At 46.3% G+C, this 20034-nt stretch overlaps 1 protein-coding gene across 1 annotated transcript in view; it reads right to left on the reverse strand.

The window, feature by feature from the left end:
- ACOXL (acyl-CoA oxidase like) overlaps positions 1 to 20034 on the reverse strand; it is a 368132-nt gene that overhangs the window by 204175 nt on the left and 143923 nt on the right.

Consider the following 20034-nt stretch of genomic DNA (forward strand, 5'->3'; position numbering starts at 1 on the left):
TTAGATTCAAAGACACAAATAAGTTTAAAGTAAAAAAGACAGAAAAAGATACACTGTGCAAACAGCAACCGTAAGAGCTGGAGTGCATATATTAATATCAGAAAACAGTCTTAAAACCAAAAATGTTACTAGGGATATAGAGGAGGAGCATTTTATAATTGTCCTTAAGGTATCCAGATTGGAAAGGAAGGTGTAAAACTATCTCTGTTTGCAGATGTCATGATTTTGTATATAGAAAATCCTAAGGAATCTGTTAAAAATCTGTTAGAAATAATAAATTCAGCAATGTTGCAGGATACAAGATTAATATACAAAATTAATCATATTTCTATACGCTAACAATGAATAATCCAAAATGAAATTAAAAAAATAATTCCACTCATAAAAGCACCAAAAAGAATAAAATACTTAGGAAAAAATTTAACAAAATTATACACTGAAAACTATAAAATATGATTGAAAGAAATTAAATAAATGAAAAGACATCCCATATTCATGGGTTGGAATATTTAATATCATTACGGTAACAATACTGCCCAAATTGATCTACAGATTCAGTGAAATCCCCATCAGAATCCAAGTTGCCTTTCCCCCCAGAAATTGACATGATGCTCCTAAAATTCACATGGAAATATAAGGGACCCAGAATAGCCGAACCAATGCTGAAAAGAAAAGTAATGTTGTGGGACTCACACTACTCATTTGAAAACCACTGCATAGCCACAAAAATCAAGACAGTGGGATACTGGCATGGGATAGACATATAGATTAATGGAACAGAATTGAAAATCAAAAAATAAATCTTTACATTTGTGTCCATTGATTTTTCAACAAGCATGCCAAGCCAAATCAACAGTAAAGAATAGTCTTTCAACAAATACTATTGGGACAACTGGATATCCCCATGCAAAAGATTGGGGTTGGAGTCCTACTGGACACCATACACAAAAATTAATTCAAAATGAATCTAGGAACTAAAATGGTAACACTCTTAGAAGAGAGCACCAAAGTAAATCTTTATGACCTTGGTTTAGACAATAGTTTCTTAGATATGATAGTAAAAGCAAAAGCAACAAAAGAATATACAGATAAGCTGGGCTTTATCAAAATTAAAAATTTGGGGGCGCCTGGGTGGCTCAGTTGGTTAAGGATCCGACTTTGGCTCAGGTCATGATCTCACGGTTTGTGAATGTGAGTCCACGTCAGGCTCTGTGCTGACAGCTGGGAGCCTAAAACCTGCTTCGGATTCTGTGTCTCCTTTTCTCTGCTCCTCCCCCCACTTGTGCTCTGTCTCTGTCTCTCTCTGTCTCTCTCTCTCTCAAGAATGCACAAACGTTAAAATTTTTTTAATAAATTAAAAATGTTGTACTTCAAAGGACATCATCAAGAGAGTGAAAAGACAACCCACAAAGTGGGAGAAAAGATTTTCAAATGATATATCTGACAAGGAAATTTATCCAGCATACATAAAGAACTTTTGAAACTCACTAGTAAAAATATCAATAATGCATTTTTTTAAACGGGTACAGAATCTGCACAGACATTTCCCCAAATAACATACACAGATGGCCAATAACCACAGAGAAAGCTGCTCAATATCATTAGCTGTTAGAGAAATGCACATCAAAACCTTGATAACATACCACTTCACACCCACTAAATGGTTATAATAAAAAAGATAGACAATAACAAGTGATGACGAGGATGTGGAGAAATTGGAGCCCTTATATACAGCTGGTGGGAATGTATAATTGTGTAGCCACTTTGGAAAAAAGTCTGGCAGTCCCTCAAAGTGTTAAACATACGGTTACATATAGTTAAATACATAGTTAAACATATATGACTTAGTAATTCCACTAAGTAGAGAAATGTAGAGAAATGAAAACATACATCAACACGAAAACATGTGCATGACGGTTGATAGAAGCATTATTCACAATAGCCAAGAAGTGGAAGCTACTCAATATCCATCAATTGATGAATGGATAAATAAAATATGGTATAATCCGCACAAGGGAATATTATCTGGAATATAAAAAGGAATGAAGCTTTGACACATACTGTGACATAAATAAATCTGAAAAACATTATGCTAAGGGAATGACATCACTCACAAAAGACTACATCTTGTATTATCTCCTTAGTATATGAAATGCCATAGTAGGCAAATGTGTAAGAGAAAGTAGACTAATTCTTGCCTAAAGTTGGGATTAAAGGGTAACTGGAAATGACTGCTAATGGGCACAGGGTTTCTTTTGACAACAATTTTGTAAAATCAGATTGTGGTGATGGATGCACAACCCCGAATATACTAAAAAAAAATTAAATTGTATAATTTAAATGGGCAAATTTTATAGTGTGAGCATTGTATCTCCACAAAGTGATTTTACGGGGTGCCTGGCTGGCTCACTTGGAAGAGCATGCAACTCTGGATCTCAGGGTTGCGAGTTCAAGCCCCACATTGGGTATAGAGATTACCAAAACAAACAAACAAACAAATAAACAAACCTTAACCAATTAAAGTAAAATAAACCTGTTTAAAAAAAAAAACAGTTGGAACAGCTAGTATGACTTCATCATGAGCTCTTAATTTCCAATCCTACACAATCAGAAAGTTGCTGCTACTGACGAGGTACTGTCTGCCTCTCATCATACACATCTAGACATCCATGAGAAGCCTATGTGGTAAATGCACCACGTACTTGGAGATCCTACAGAACTGAGTGTAAAAGAGCATTTAAAACGCTCCCAGGTGTTCATTTTGATGATAAAATGCAAGGCTTCTGAAATGTAAGACAGAACCCACGCCAGGAATGCTCCATGCAGAAGGGTTATTCTAAATTTAGCTGTCATATTAAGCTCATTTGTTGAACAAAAGCTATGGGGCTGGCATCTTTGGCTTTTACTGCAATTCTCTTTAGACAGACGGGTTTGGTCTCCTCTAACTATGAATTTCCTTTGGCTCGTACATTATTCATAAGTTTTAAATGGCACCTTCTGTCACAGTTTTCCCCCAGACACTGAAAACTTCCTTCAAGTTCTATTATAATTCGAACCTGCAGTTTCCTCTTCATAAGCACACCACGAAAATAACTTCAGTTGCAATGAGACCGTTCCTCTTCTTCCCTGCCCTGCAGATGTAGACACGTCTTTGGATAATCAGCAGCCCACGTAATGGGGAAGTAGAAGGATTTAAGGCTGGCACAGATCAGACAGAGTCCACCAGAACAACTTCTAGCACTGCCATCATCAATGAGGATCTTGGCCCCCTTTAGTCTGTAGTCCACTGGCTTTCTCTGGGGGGCTAGGAAGGGAGGCAGTGGAGAAGACTCTCATTATCTTGGGGTTGTTATGTGTAAGCACACTGGGGAGGAAGGAAGAAAATGAGAATTTACAGAGCAAGTACCCTAACGGCCATATGTGTATTCATATGGGTTACAGCAGTTAATCCACAGAGGTATTAGTAAGCCTAGATTTCTAGAAGAACCAAATCCCAACAGAGCTAAATTGTTTGCCTGAAGTCCCAGGGCACACCCAGGCCATGTTGGAACTCGATCCTCCCTTCCACCTAGGCCTGTGCTGGGACAATTTGTGGAGGCACTGGACCCAATTTTCGCTGGCCAGGAATTTGGGTTTGAGTCAGCCATGAGGCCTCCATTTCGGAGAGAAAGTAAATGTCTGAGACTTTAATTGACTAAAAACTGGCTGAAAAAGAGACAAAGCAGATGCAGCCTAATTATTATAAGTACACGAGATATTTACCAGCAGGTAAAGTCTTTTGAAAAGAGTTTAAAATATGTATTCATTCAAATTATTTGAATAATTGTCATTCTCTTCAAATGCATGTTGGCAGTTTCGTGTGCCTATGAGGAGAGTATTACAGATAGATGCCCTCCACTGTCAGCAAGAAAGCACCACTTCCCACCATGGAAAAGAGAAAAACTTGGATATTATCCAAAAGAAGAATGGCAAACGTTTTGCCCAAACTAGAATGGCAACACATACCTTTAAAGTAATAGTAAATTGACTCCCCATGTTGGGATTCCAGAAACAACCCCTGGTGATTGGCCAACACCGAGCAGCCATGTGTCATAGCATCCACTCGGAGGATATGCTGGAGGTGGGTCCAAGGCTGGGGCCCCGGGCTGGGTTTTTTGCTCTCCATTCTCATTGAAAGTTGGGAACATGATCAAAGTATGCAGAGGAACGGAGTCAGTGCCCTGCTCTTCGTATCAGCTGTCTGGTCCTCTATAAAAGCATTTTGATGTATTTTATAAAAGAGGCCAAACTTCTACCTCTCAAAACAAGATCTGAAAATTCAGAACATGCTAGCACACTCAACAATTTCACTTTCAGATCAAGGTTTTACCCATTCCAGATCATCCGTAGTATGGGGAGGCAGGCCACCTTCCCGGAGAAGCATAAACAGTGGGACCTGTTCACACCATGCCAGCATTTCCTAAACTGCATTCTGCAGACTTCTCACAAAACAACAATATTCTCAGGGTCATGGTCAGGAAGCACTGAAAAGAACTCTTGGGGTAATGCAATGGCGAGCCTGAATGAATACACTGGGAAGAGCCAGCACAGTGACTGGCAGATTTCGTGAGCAAGGGAAAGAAACGTTAACCAAAAACCAGTTTTCAGGAAACGGGCCTGGCCTGCAGTAGGGGCTCAATAAAAACCAGCTGAAAGCCAAAGGAGATGAGTCTGGGCCCAGAAAAGGGGGCGGAAATCTGAAATAATGCACTCAGTTCTTCTTGCAAGGGTAAATCCAGTTGAATGCTCAAATATGGTGTGCAGAAGGATCTTGGGGGAAAGTGTAGTAGGCTGGTGGGGAAGAACACTGGGACACAAGGCAATGGGCGACAGGCTACACCTGCTCACCGATTGTTAAAAATGCTGCCAATCAATTGTTAAAAATGCTAGAGTTTAATATCAAAGTTATATGGACACATGGTTTAAAAACTGGTATAAAAAAGGCCTTCTCCTTCTCCATCCCTGCCCATACCCTATAAATAACTATTAATGACAATCTCTGATATATCTTATCAGATTGTGTGTGTGTGTGCGTGCGCGCGTCCCCCCATCCTTTTCTTTTCACAAATAGGATCACACAGTGGTACCTCCTGTTCTGTACCTTGCTTTCTTCACTTAATAACGTTATCTTTGAGCTCTTTTCATACCAGTGCCTATTACCACGCCACCTCATCCTTCATTCTGTGTAACGATCACATGGTGCTTCATTACATGGATGAACACTTTTTATTTATCACTCTCCCCGTATAGATATTTAAGTGCTTACCGGATGTTTCCATGGTGAGCAATGTTATCCTTTAACTTACGTTTTTGCTCTTCTACAAAGGATATGGTATCTTTAAGTACATTTCTAGAGGAGAAATTTCTGCTACAGAAATTAACATTCAACTCCCCAGAGAGTGTTAATGTTTATTTATTTAACAGCACCATTATGCTCTGAGAATGGCTCTGAGAAATACGGCAGTAAGGAAACCTTCTTACTCCAGAGTTTTCCTAAGTTACTTGAACATCTAAACCAATTTTGCAGAGCACATTTTTAGCATTCTGGGGTGTACCTTTTGGAGATGCCAGGTTGGATGGTGCCTAAGGTCACTTTTATCCCCATCCTCTATGTACAGCCAGCAGGACTCCAAGGGGCCGCCTGTTCAAGGCCACACCAGGACGCTGATAAGGATATAAGGCAGGCCAGAGTCGGTGTATGACCTCGCTCCTCTATCTGACAGAACAATACCAAGCTCTGGCTAAAGAAGGTAGGGACAAGGGAGAGGTCCTGAAGAGGTGGGAAGTGCTCTTCCCAAAGAAATAAAAATGCAGAGGTCCAGCAACAGAGAAACTTTTTGACTGGTCAGAATTGAAACACAAAACTTTTACGCACATCTTTCCATCTCTCGCCTCACTGGAGAAAAGAGCTAGATTTACCATTTCATCATTTACCCATCAATAAGTTTCTACTGAGAACTTTCTATCTGCTGGGTACCTTCCTGGAACTGAGGATACAGCAGTAAGCAACCAGTCTCTGCCCTCAAGAAGCTTACAGTCAATGAGAGGGAGAAAGAATATGCATGGAACAAGCAAATAAAGAATTAGCACCTGGAGGTATTCTTCTGGGTTGAATTGTTGCTAAGAAGTCTCTTTCAACCTCTTGGAAAATCCATCACTCTCTGGAAGGCTGCTCTTCAGTTCAATACAATGGGGTTGGATGTAGATTTCTTTTCATTCATTATCTTTGGGCTTGATTGGGCTTGCGACTCAGAATTTGTGTCTTTCACCAATTCTGTAACATTCTTAATTAATATTTCTTTTAATATTTCCTCCTTTCACTTCTCTGTATTTACTATTTCTGAAATACCAATGAAATATGTGTGAAAACTTCTCACTCTTTCCCACGTTTCCTTAACCCCTCACATATTTTCCATTTCTTTGTCTCCTTGTAATGTATGATGCTTAATTTCTTCAGGTAAAACTTCTCATTTACTAATTTTCTCTTTGGTTGTATCTGATTTATTTAACCAATCTTGTGAGTTTCCATTTTCAATTATTATGTTTTTTTATTTCTAAAAGTTTTATTTATTTATTTTTTATGTTCTTGGTCATTTCTGATAGCTTCTTATTCCTTGGTCATTGTTTTGATAACTTCTTTTGTTTATTTACATATATTAGACATACTTTAGTTTCTAAATCTGGTAATATTTGCAGTCTTTGCAGGTCTATTATTTGCAGGTCTATACTATTATTTACCATTTCTGCTGATGTGTTCATTGTAGTTCATATCCTCATGTGCTCTGTGAGTTTAGATTGTGAGCCCACGTGCCTTTGAAAATCATCTCCGGAAATCTATGTTTAATATGTTTTCTCCAGAGAAGATAGTAGAATGGTTTCCAGGGCTTGGAGGTATTCTCAACCCAGGGTGACGTTAGACTAAACCAAGAGTACATATATCTAGACTCCATCTGGGTTTTCTGACCCTTCCATCAGATCCAAGGTCAAGACAGGAAATTTCCCTGTCTGTCCCATCTTTTATTCTGGTTATACTTTTCATTGACATCACTCTGCCAGGTCCCAGCTTTATGCACAATTCCCAGCCTGACTCCTAATCTTGTGCTGGCCCTTGGTTTTGTATCCCATTTCCCCAGCACGCAGCCTGATAAAACAGATTAGCAGATACACGCGGGGCACCATGGTGTTTCCTGCCTCTTCACCTCCCTTTATCTGTTACCTTTGTAAAGCATTAAAAAATGCTTTTTACATTTTCTCCAGCATTTTCATGTGTCCACTACTTTCTGGAAGGACTATTCTAAGTTACCTTGTCTGCTATTCACCCAAATGGAATTTGTTTTCAACGGACAATACACAACCCAGAAGAGTACTTAGCTCTGGGCATACACAGGGTCTAAGTATTAGTTCCCATTTGGTCCTCAACTAGGGTAGAACTGGCAAGCCAGTTACCTGTTTATAGAAATATTGTTTTACTGAAGTCAGCCATGCTCATTTATTGATGTATTATCTATGGCTAATCTTGAGCTATAATATTAGATTTGAGTAGTTGTGACAGAAATCACCTAGCCTTCAAAGCCTAAAATATTTACCATCTGGCCCTATACAGAAAAAGTCTACCAACTCCTGAACTAGAAAGTGCCCAGAAAAAAAAAAAAAAAACAACACTTCTTCTGTTGTATATTTATTTTCCCTATCTGTGAAATGGGCATGTCGATCCTTTTTGCTGTTCTCTCTCTTCGCCATGAAGGGTAACCATGAAGAAGGCATTGGCAAAAATTTTTTAAAACACAAGCTGAAACCTTGCAAAACCTAGGTTTTTAAACCTTTGTTTATTTTTTTTTAATTTTTTTTTCAATGTTTATTTATTTTTGGGACAGAGAGAGACAGAGCATGAACGGGGGAAGGGCAGAGAGAGAGGGAGACACAGAATCGGAAACAGGCTCCAGGCTCCGAGCCATCAGCCCAGAGCCTGACGCAGGGCTCAAACTCACGGACCATGAGATCGTGACCTGGCTGAAGTCGGACGCTTAACCGACTGCGCCACCCAGGCGCCCCTAAACCTTTGTTTAAAGCAGAAATTCAGAAGAAAAACTCCTGATTTTCATACAGCAGGAAGATTGCTTTAAATTTTGACATGAGATTGATGACATATTCAAAATGAGCTTTTGTTTAACATTTTGTCTGAGAAATAATCCAAATAATCCAAAAAGCTACCCTGCCTGGCTAGCTTCCTGCTTTTCCCACACCCAACCTTTTAGCTCCTGGGGGAGAGCTTGGAACATCTGCCCCTTAGATCAAGGCTATGGTACACCTGCTTTAAATGAAGGGTCGCTGCACAGCTGTGGGATGCAGCATTCTCCCCAGAAGGCACCACAGCGCACAGGAGCCAAGGTGCATCTCCAGTGGGTGAGACACCAGCTGGCACCCCTCCCGTCCTGTCTTCACCATCCCAGGGGCCAATCTCGTGCCAGGGGGACTTTTTGGCCTCCAGTGCTTTATCAAAGGAATGTGTAGCATCAGTATCAGTAGAGGCCTGACCTTTGCAAAGATAAGACAACCTGGTAACATTTCATCTCTGTGGTGACCCAAGTGGTGTGGGAGTGCGTCGGAAAAGGAAATCCTGTGTGCTTGTGAGCTATATCTACTTGGTGGTTATGTTCAAAGGGTTAAGTTCTGTTTTCAGCCAGATATGCAGTGTTTGAAAAAACAACAATCACACGAAAACTCACTTGTGCAGATCGTAGAGAAGAGTGATTTCTTACTAGACCAACATGAAAAATGGACACAAGTTACAGACCTGTCTACAAATACTGTATCTAGCAAGCCAGTATGTGGACCCCAACGGAAGTCTGAGCTGACTCTAGTGATCCCAGAGACGCTGAAGAGTCAAGAGCAGCTGGCATGAAGATGATCCAGCAATCACACAGCTGGGTATTTACCCAAAGAATATAAGAACAGTAAGTCCAAGGAATACATGCACCCCTATATTTATTTATAGCAGCATTATTTAAAATAGCCAAATTATGGAAGCAGCCCAAATGTCCATCTACAGATGAATGGATGAGAAAGATGTGAGATATACACACACACACACACACACACACGCGCGCGCATTTATACACATATATGCATATATACACATATGCATATATGCATATGTACACATGCATATATACACATATGCATATATGCATATGCACACATATGCATATGTACACATATATAGGAATATTATTAGAGCCATAGAAAAGAGGGAAGTCTTGCCATTAGCAATGACATGGGTAGAGCCAGAGAGTATAATGCTAAGCACCCCAAGTCGGTCAGAAAAAGACAAATACCATATGATTTCACTCATGTGTGGAGTTTAAGAAACAAAACAAACACGCAAAGGGGAAAAAAATAAAAGAGAGATCGAGAAACCAAGAGACAGACTCTTAACTATAGAGAACAAACCGACGGTTACCAGAAAGGGGGTGGGAGGGATGGGTTAGAGAGGTGATGGGGGTTAAGGCGTGCACTTACGATGAGCACAGGGTGATATACAGAAGTGTCGACTTACTATGTTGTACGCCTGAAATTAATTTAACGCTGCATGTTAACTAGCTGGAATGAAAACAAGAGCAAAAAAAAAATTTTTTTTAATGAAAAAAAGAAAATATGTAGAGACACCCTGCTCCCTGCAGAGCAGAGGGCAGATAAGAGCCAGCTCTGGACTGACCGTGAGGCGGAGGCCCGGAAGAAGTTCCTATGCAGCCAGCTTCGACCTCTGTGTGCCTGACTACCGGACCACCTTGGAGAGGCAGGAGCAGCCAGAGAGCCACATCCGTGGCTGCTGGCCACGTGGAAGGCAGCTGACCACGTGGAAGATCCCGGAGCAGCCAGAGAGCCACAGCCGTGGCTGCTGGCCACGTGGAAGGCAGGAGGGTCCCTCTGCAGCGAACAACCAAACTCACCTGATCATTCTTCCTTTCGTTCGCTTCACTGTCGCCTACAGAGCACGTCCCAAGGTTGTGTGACGTGGGAGGCCACAGAGCCACGGGCAGGCACAACCTGGGGTGGCCGCTGCTGTCAGGAGGAGTGCGAGCGAGGTGCTACAGGACCGCCAGGCAGGGAGCAGCAAAGAGAACTGAGCTGAGAGCCTCCAAGTTGCCCCTGCCTCCCGCTCCCAGTTTAAATATCACCTTATCAGTTTAAACACAATTCGTATTGTACGTATCTCTTCTTTGTTTTCGGTACTAGCACATCAGCTCCAGAAGGCAGGCATTGTCACCTGTGTTTGTTCACCACCGAATCCCCGGTGCCTAGAATCAGGCCTGGCGCAAAGTAGGCCCTCAACCAAAATTGCTGAAAGCATAAACGAACGGGCTGAAAAGCACGAGTCCTGTCCTTCATTCTGACTTGCTGGGCCACTATATCAAGGGTGTCAGCGTGCTGTCACACAGGGAGACCGGACATCCGGCCACCGGGTCCGAGGGCCCATCCATCGTGCTCAGCCTGGACACCTGGGTGCTGAGCCCCCTCCCCCACCCCGGTCCGCAGGAAAGCCCCTGGCAGCTCAGAGCACAAACGACAGGGTGCAGGGGGGCCTGGGCAGAGCACAGGGAGACGCTGCACACGGTGCCGCCTCCCCTGCATCTGACAGAGGCGGGCTCCCTGCCCAAGCCGGGACCCCGCCGCCCAGCCTGTTGTCTCCCTCCCACACCATCCTCTGCCGTGGCAGGAAGCAGCCCGGTCCCTTCTGCCCCAACCTGCAGGCCCGGCATCTCCACTTCACACACACGCTCCCCTCAGGGGTGGCCTCTCTCCATCACAGAGGCTGTGTCCAGCCCTTAGGACTTTGGGAGGGACATTTTTTTTTAATTTTTTTTTTTTTAACATTTATTTATCTTTGAGACAGAGAGAGACAGAGCATGAACGGGGGAAGGGCAGGGAAAGAGGGAGACACAGAATCGGAAGCAGGCTCCAGGCTCTGAGCCATCAGCCCAGAGCCCGATACGGGGCTCGAACTCACGGACCCTGAGATCGTGACCTGGGTGAAGTCGGACGCTTAACCGACTGAGCCACCCAGGCGCCCCGAGGGAGGGACATTTTTTAAAGCGCCCTGAAACTCAAGGAAAGAGGCGTGGATACAATGACGACGGAAGTATCCTTGAAAGCAGAGGCCGCTGTGGTGCACCTCCTTTTCCTCAAGAATGTGAGCTGATGCTTTGCAAGATACGGCAGAGTGGGATTATGCAGGCTCTGGGGCCAGAGGGGCCAGAAAGCGTCCTGCTATTTCTTCCCTGTGTGTCCTCAAGCCAGTAATTTACCTGCTCTGTGCCCTAAATCCCTCACCTTTAGTACAGAATAAGAATGCCTTTTACAGGCCTTAGTCAGACACAAAGTAGGTAGAGTGTGCTATCCACATTTCACACATGAAGAACCCAAGGTTCAGAGAGGTTAGACAACCTGCCCTAAATCACACAGCACTAGGATCGCGGGGAACCCTGCCCACCCTAAGCCCAGGCTGAGTGTGGTCACGAGGGCTGACAGAGGTGGGCCCACTATGGGATGCAATTCTGCCTGGGCTGCTGGCAAGGCAGGTCTCCCCTTGGAAGGACAGGGGTGAGGTGGGAGGGAAGGGGGTCCCAGAGGAGAGGAGGTAGAAAACGCATCCAGAAGCCAGACTCATTCACCTACACACTAGGACCTCTCTCTCTCTCTCTCTCTCTCTCTCTCTCTCTCACACACACACACACACACACACACACACACACACACACCACGTCCACACCACCTTGCTGGGTCAGTGAGTCCAGGCCCCAAGCCCCGCCCATCTCCTGCATTTGTAAGTGTCTTGCGTGTCAGAGGTGTAGAGGAGGACTGTCAAAATCTTGTGGCTTGTGGTGACCCGGTTTTCAAAGTTAACATTCTTCTTTGCCCGAAACTATATTTAATTTTAAAAAAGTAGAAGTGCGTCCTGACTCACCGAAACCTGAAATAATGCTCACTGTGAGCCTTCCCACGTAAAGGGTCAAGGGAAATAAAGGGTGACACTGCTAGCTTGTTCATTTACGCACGTGTAGCCGTTCTCTGTCCCTATGAAGCTGAGTTTCCATCCCAGGCGAGGTGTCCGTGTGGGCAGCAGACCCGCTCTCTAACTCCCCTGCCTCACCTGCCTGGGCGCAGACACTCGTCTCGGGCCACTCAGCAGGGGGCCGCTGAACTTGAGTTTAGAGCCATGATTACATCGTGTACAAAATAACCAGGGGAGTGCTGTTCCCGGGAAAGAGCGAACAGCAGGACAAGGGAGTGAGAGAACCCAGGAGAAACCTCAGCCGTCTCCCAGCTCAGGACTCAGAGACCGGAAGCAGCTGTTTCATAAAAGGCAGATTCCCAGGTCCTCCCCCCAGGGAGGCTGATTCAGGGGATCCGCTAATAGGCAGATTACAAAACCGATAATTCTACAATAACAGCATCTGTGGCCTTCACCATGCACTGAGCCCTGCTCGCAACACCCCTGTGCTGTGGGAACGGTGATGCATTAGTGCCTTTCTTACTATTTTAACAACCAGTCCCCTCGCACCCCACGTGGCCCTAGGTGATCCACAGAGGCTCCTCCAGAAACGCCCGTCAAGTCCACCCCTTCACTTTGTAACGAGGACGGTGATGGATCTGCTGAAGGCCACAGTCTCTGCGTGGCCGCGATGGGCTCTTGAGGCCTCCGCACTCCAATTTCTTTGCTCACTCTGCCTCCTAGAGACAACATCACCATCTCCGTCTTGCTGCCCAGTTGCGCCCTCCAGCGTCTGAGCCCAGCCCTGCCTGTGGGAGAAGCAGGGGTTGGGGCCCAGCTGCGGCTGGGGTGGGAGAGGTGCATTTGCAGCCGGCATGAAACCAACCACAGAACAAAATGATCTCTTGTCTTGCTGATGCCTCCCAACGTGCAGCACGCAAATGTCATGCCACGTCCCTGCTCCTCCCCCTCTCAGAGCTTCCGGCTGCCTCCACTGCCTCCTGCTGGCCTCCAGTCCAGCAGGTGGTTTGGGGTGGGGGGGAGTCTCCCCTTGGCAACACTCCTTCCCAAGGCAAGCAGTGCCCACCTGGTCACAGGAGCATCCCCTACCCCTCTTGCTCTGGGGTGGGTTGCCTTGTTTTGTTTTCCTCTCAGCCTCCTAGCCTCTCTCATCGGGCTGCTCACCGGGCACAGTGAGGGCACAGGCAGGGCCCTGGGGATGACCAGTGCCCACACGGTGGAGCTACCCCATGCCCTGTCCTCAGCCTCCAACCCTGGTCAGGGAAGGGCTGCATGACCTTTCCCATAGACATTCCAGAAACTGGGGGAGAGAGGCAAGTTGTTTTTCCAGAGAGTCTGTCTCCTGTATACAAACCCGAGCTCTCGGACAGGTGCAGACAATACTGCGAGGCCTGTGTTCTGCCCCTCCTGCGCTGCACACCCCCAAACAGCTGCCAACAGAGGCCCCCTCACGCCCTCCCGCTGCAGGAGCTAGGGCCATCTGAATGCTGAGCGCTGGAGCTCAGAGCCTCCTCTGGCCCTGCTCACCTGCTCTGGAGAGAGGCAGTGGGATCAGTGGTTGAGGCGACCCTGGGTCAAATCCTGTTCTTCTTCTCACCCACTGCGTGCCTTAAAGAGAGATGGGGATAATCCCAGGACTTCCATCATAGGGTTGTTGAGAGGCGTAAATAAGATAATACTTAGAGAAGCTTCTAAGAACAGGCTCAATAAATTCCCTGGCACCTGGGACTCACGCGTCCTGTGGACCCTAACCTACAACACTGTTCCCCCAAGCCATGTTTGAGCCCATGCTCAGCCCCCCCACCACTGCCACGGGGCCTGCCCCACACCTGCCACCGGACAAACCTGGGTGCCCACAACCCCTCACCACCCGACGGACCTCCTACCAGCCACAGACAGGGCCCTGAGGGGATGCCACCTCCAGCGGGGCCTGATATGGACAAAACAGTTGCATGACAAGGGCTTCCCAAGCTTGCTCACTCTTCTTGGAGATGCGAGGCCCCAGTGGCGTGGGAGGGGCACTGACTGAGAAACAGCACTTCTACCTAGAGTGCCAGTGAGACTCTACAACAAGCAATTTAAAACCTTTGTTTTATATTCAAACCAATGCAGACAGAAAAGGCAACACAGAAACGCTACGTGAATTTCTACTACGAAAGTAAAACCGGGGCGCTTGGGTGGCTCCGCCGGTGAGGCGTCTGACTCCTGATCTCAGCTCAGGTCACGATCTCATGGTTCGTGCGTTCAAGCCTCTGCCATCAACGCACGGCCTGCTTCAGCTTTTCTGTCTGTCTGTCTGTCTGTCTGTCTCTCTCTCTCTAAGTAAAGAAACATGAAAAAAAATTTTTTTAAGAAAGTGAAATATATTTTGATTGTCATTTAGGGAACCTGCCACTATCCCCACAAGTCCCATGGAGAATCCCTCCCTCCTCTCCTTGGAGACATGTCCTGGAACTGAGCAAGGAACAAGGTCTCACTGTCCAGAAGTTCAGAGGTGAACCAACAAGCTGTCCCCTCCCTCCATTCCCCTCTACAACATCCACATACCAAGGGTTTCCAAAAGCCAGGCTAACAGAGATGCCACAAGGTCACTCGTTGTTCCAAAGAACTGAAACTCGGGCCTCTGACTAGGACTTAAGGCAAACAGAGCCACAGAGGCGACCCTCTGCCTCCTGGGGCCCAGGGTAGGGGCCTATGACACACCTAGGGGCTCTCCTAGAGGCCTGCCAATCTGCAGGGTTCGCCTCCCTTCATCCACCCATGAGACCAGGAGCTAGGCACCTCTCCAACCTGGGGCGGGCCCAAACTGCACCTGCGGGGCAAATTGAAGATAGCCACACATTCTTGGCTCTCACTCAGCAAGAGATGGCCTCTATTTCCCCTCCTCTTGATCTGAGCAGCCCTCAGGCTTGCTTCGACCAGAAGAATACAGAGTAAGTGATGCAATACCCATTCCAGGTTCCGTGGTTGTTATCTGAAAACCCACAGAGGTGAGATTCCCTCAGGGAGGCGCTGGCTTGATACGGAAGAGCATCTGGGTCAAAGGAAACCAATCCCTTATTTTTTACTGTTGATGGTTGGCTTCTTTTCGCAGGAGGGAGAGAGGGGCACCAACCACTCTTGAACCAGGATTCAGAGGCCCCAGCTCCGGAGAAAAAGCTCCAGTGACACAAATGGTGGGCCTGGAGGAATTCGGGAAAATGACAAAGCCAGGCAAAGCAACCATAAAAACTGAAACTTTTAAAATAAGTTTAATTTAGAAACTGTCTTTATGGGGGCGCCTGGGGTGGCTCAGTCAGTTAAGCATCTGACTTCCGCTCAGGTCATGATCTCGCGGTCTGTGGGTTCAAGCCCCGCATCGGGCTCCATGCTGACAGCTCGGAGCCTGGAGCCTGCTTCGGATTCTGTGTCTCCCTCTCTCTCTCTGCCCCTCCCCTGTTTACACTCTGTCTGTCTCTCTCCCTCTCTCAAAAGTAAATAAACATTAAAAAAAAAAATTTAGAAACTGTCTTTATGATTTTGCTGTCACTTTATGTTTAAAACAATTCTGAAGCTTAACTACCTTTTCTCCACTGACCACGTGAAATTCTTTACAAATTCAGTCAACAGAAAATTATACAAGTGTAAATAAATCAGTTCCATGGCATTCGCATAGGGAATTGAATTTTTGCTATATATCAAAAAGTACTCATTATTTCTCCTCCAGTTTGTAAGTCACAAAGATTCTTTTGACCCTAGGATTCAAAAGGAATCCTTCTCTGTCCCCCACCCCCTACCCAGAACTGCTCACCTTCCCATTTCCTGTCTACTCCTCCTGGCAAGCCAGTCCCTTCCTCCCTCCCTCCTTCCTCTCAGTTCCAGATTCTCCCAGTCCTCCTCCAGCGGTGGCCCTGTTTTCTGGCCTCTCCCCTCTTTCACCTGCTATAGTCTAGAGCCTGGCTTCCTTTCAGAGCACTGACTCATCCCTCATCAAAGGTGAACGGGTACCTACTTTGGGCAAGATGCCATCCACGGCCTATAGATCCCTACCGATCGGGGGCCGCATCTTACTAGTCACTGGGTTCCCGGAATCTGGAACAGAACAAGTCCTCTGGAAGTGCTAAGGGTGGACAGATGGGACACACAGAAAGATGCACAGAGGAACACGCCCCGGTCCGAATCCCAGCCTCCACCTCTCCTGCTCCAGAATGTCTATTTCTGCACCCCCGTGCCTCTTCCTCCAGGAGTAAATCAGGTGCTAGTGCTCCCCCCGGTTACTGAGACCGGCGGAAGGCAGAACCCCAGCTCTGCGTTCTCAACCCCTTCCTGCTCTGCCTCCTGCCCACTTTCCTCGCCTCCCTCCTCTGCCCCTCCTGGCCTTATTATTCTTCAACCACACGGGCTTCGACCATCCCACTGACCCTTCCTTTGTCCACTCCGCAAAGCCCTGTTCGTCCTTCAAGGCCAGACAAGCGTCCGTGGGGCCTTCCTCCCCCGACACCTTAGGCAGCCATTCATTTACCACATCTGTGCACATCCTTCTCTGTGACCAGACGGGAGGCTCTGAAGGATAGAATCTCCGGCACCATGGGGTCCCCAGCGCCTCGCATGGGCTTGGGACAGTTTATGCTGAGTGAGTGAATGAACAAAGAGACAGGCAAAAGGACAATGGCCACCTTGAGTTTCTGCCCCCTCAACTCAAAGACGTTCCTTCTGTTTGAGCCACCCTGGCAAGCCCCAAGTCTGTCTTTGGACTGCTGCATGGTCCTCCTTGCTGCCCCTCCATGCCTGGCGCAGGCCTCCACTGCTGCCATGATGCCTCACGCCCTGCTGACCACAAATCAGGTGCCACGCCTCAGCCCTGGACCCTCTCAGTCTCAGACAAGAGACAAGCCTGGTTGTTTCTCTTGCAATGGTGAATCAGTCTTTCTTCAGTGTTTCCTTTCTTAAAAAAAAAAAAAAATAGGGGGCATCTGGGTGGTTCAGTCGGTTAAGTGTTGGACTTCAGCTCAGTTCACAGTCTCATGGTTCATGGGTTCGAGCCTCGTATCGGGCTCTGTGCTGGTGGTGCAGAGTCTGCTTGGGATTCTCTCTCTGCCTCCCTCTCTCTGCTCCTCCCCCGCTTGCTCTCTGTCTCTCTCTCAAAAATAAATAAATAAACAAACAAACAAACAAACAAACAAACACACAAACATTTAAAAAAATAGTACCTACCATTCTGGGGAGGGGAAAAAAAAAAAACGTGAAACAGAGCTTCACTTAGATACCCTGAGAAATACAATCATTTTCTATCTACCAAGAGGGGACGGGTTAAGTGAATCTACCATAAAATATGTGTCAGCAGTTAAAAACAAGGCAGATCTTTTTCCCGTGATATGGAATGTTGTCTAAGATACAGTGTTCTGTGGAAAAAACGAGTTACAGAACAAGGTACAGATTACACTATCACTTGTGTGCAAAAATACACACCCACATAAATAAACCTATATATTTATCTCCACGCACAAATGGATAAATGCATACAAATCATCCAGAAACATACACATTAAATTGTGGATGTGGCGACCTCAGGGAAGGGGTCCAGAATGGGGGCGGGGGGTGCAAGGAAGACTGAATTTTAGAGTAAGAAGGGGCTCCAAGTCACATATTAAAATCAAAACTTAGGGGCGCCTGGGTGGCTCAGTCGGTTAAGCGTCCGACTTCGGCTCAGGTCATGATCTCGCAGTTCGTGAGTTCAAGCCCCGCGTCGGGCTCTGTGCTGATGGCTCAGAGCCTGGAGCCTGTTTCAGATTCTGTGTCTCCCTCTCTCTCTGACCCTCCCCCGTTCATGGTCTGTCTCTCTCTGTCTCAAAAATAAATAAATGTTAAAAAAAAATTTAAAAAAAAATCAAAACTTAAAAATAGATACAATCATCCTGAAATACAACAAATGCTCATTCCGTTAATGCCTCTTAGATCGTATTCTTCTCAATGGGCTCAAACTAAAATGCACATCATCACTCCTCTGAAACAGTCTTTTCTTCACAGAACTGAGAGATACACTCTTAGTTTCAGAACGTGAAATCGGGCCATAATTCAACAGTGTAGAAACGCATAGTTAAGGTAAAGTAGAAACAAAAGTGTTTGGAGGCAGATCTGAAAAGGCAGACCCACCCTGCACACAACGCCGTCCTGCTCTGACCCCGTGCCAGCCATGGGACAGGGACCCAGGGCGAGGGTGCCTCATTCCTCCCTTCACCATTGCCCACTGGAAACAAACAATTCTATTTTTCAGCAGACGAATTTAGGTGTTTGGATATCGATTCCCATGGTTCCACTTCGTATCAATTTCCCCAGCAACCAAAAAGTCTCCTGAAGTCCCCGGTTTTAGAAGTCCTTTCGGAAATGTGAAAAAAAAATAGAAATCATCCATCTTCCTTCCAGAATTATGAGAGAAATTGAACCGCCAGTCAGCAGAGCAGGGAGGCAGCTGCCTACCTCGACACCTCGCTCACACGACTGCTCCGAGGTCCCTATCGGCACATCCACCCCATGTGCTAGAGACGCTGACTACCAGGTGCCTGATCAGAGCAAGCTTTGTTGACCACGAACCCAAGAACCTGGGTGCAAAGCGGCTTGGGATGAAACCACTAATGCCCACCCAACCCTGGAGCTCCAATCAGGTGAGCCAGCTTTCTCTCCAGTCTCTCCAGGCGCAGGGCTAAAAGTGGCGCTGTATTATAGTCAGTGAAAGCCTGATTAACTGCACAGCACGTTGCAAGGGAAAGATGCTCAGCCTGGGAAACACTGCAGGGGCTGCGTTTTGGAGGCCACTGGCAGTGCTCTCTCCTTGGGAGAGACAGTCACAGCTAAGGTGAGCAAGCATTTGATCCCCTTGAAAAGACTACTCCCACGTGGGTAGGAAAGCCTCATATTCCCTCAGGTGCGAGGCACTTCTGAAGATCCAATAACTCAGCCACCCTGAAAAAGAATTGGACCTCCCAAGGACATGTCTACAGGGATAGAATGTTCTGGTGGGTCTGCCTTGGCTTTCTGGGTCAAGGGAATACTCAATTTCTTGCTGACAAGAATGAAAAGCTCTGGGTCCCTGTGTGTTTAGTTAAACGTGAGCCCACCCTTGCAAGGTGGAGATAGATTGTCTTGTGTTCAATTCTGGGGACTCCTCCTCAGGAACCATGAAAACCTTTCCTGAGGGTCCCATCAGACATCTCCCACACACCCTAGAGAAAGTTATTCAACATAAACATATTCTCCTTCCCATTTGACAGTACGGGAGACGCCCTGAGAGAGGACAGATTGCCCAGGCTCGCTAAAGCAGTCAGTGACAGAAATTGGGAAGGGGGGTCAGGTCTTCGGACCTCAAGGTGCTCGCTGAAACCATTGCCATTTTGGTGCAAAGTCAATGGGTACACTTGGGTGCTCTTTGCAGCATCACTTCCCTGCCTCAATGAAGGGACCTGAGCTGCTGTGACTTGTCCTCCCCAGTGGAGAAGAAGCAAAGAGGGAGGAATAACAGAAATTGGAGAAGACCTAGCCTAGGTGCGCCCCCAAGGAAATTCGCCCACAGATCACACAGTCGTGAAGCTCGCCCAGCATGGTGTTACATCTAAACGAGGTCTAATACCTACTGAAGGGGCACAGGTGCCTGGTTCTCGAAGGTTGTTCATGATGGTGAAACTGAAGGCAAACAAAGGACATACAACTACACATGCTCCCCGTACAGATGAGCACGCCCAAATAAAGCGAGATCCGTGGGGCCCTAAATCCCAAGTGCACAGCTGCAGGTAGCCTGACCATCAGGAGTGGGCCAAGTCCCTATCGGTATCAGAAATGGGAAACTTGAGTTTGGCTCCTGCCCTTTCACCACCTGAGCTGAGACTCGGGGAAAACCTCCTAATCTCTAGGTTTCTGTTTTTTCTTTATGTTTTAATGTTTTTTTTTTTAATTTTTTTTAACGTTTTATTTATTTTTGAGACAGAGAGAGACAGAGCATGAACGGGGGA

Source organism: Acinonyx jubatus, chromosome A3 (genome assembly GCF_027475565.1).
Source record: "Acinonyx jubatus isolate Ajub_Pintada_27869175 chromosome A3, VMU_Ajub_asm_v1.0, whole genome shotgun sequence".
NCBI lineage: Eukaryota > Metazoa > Chordata > Mammalia > Carnivora > Felidae > Acinonyx > Acinonyx jubatus.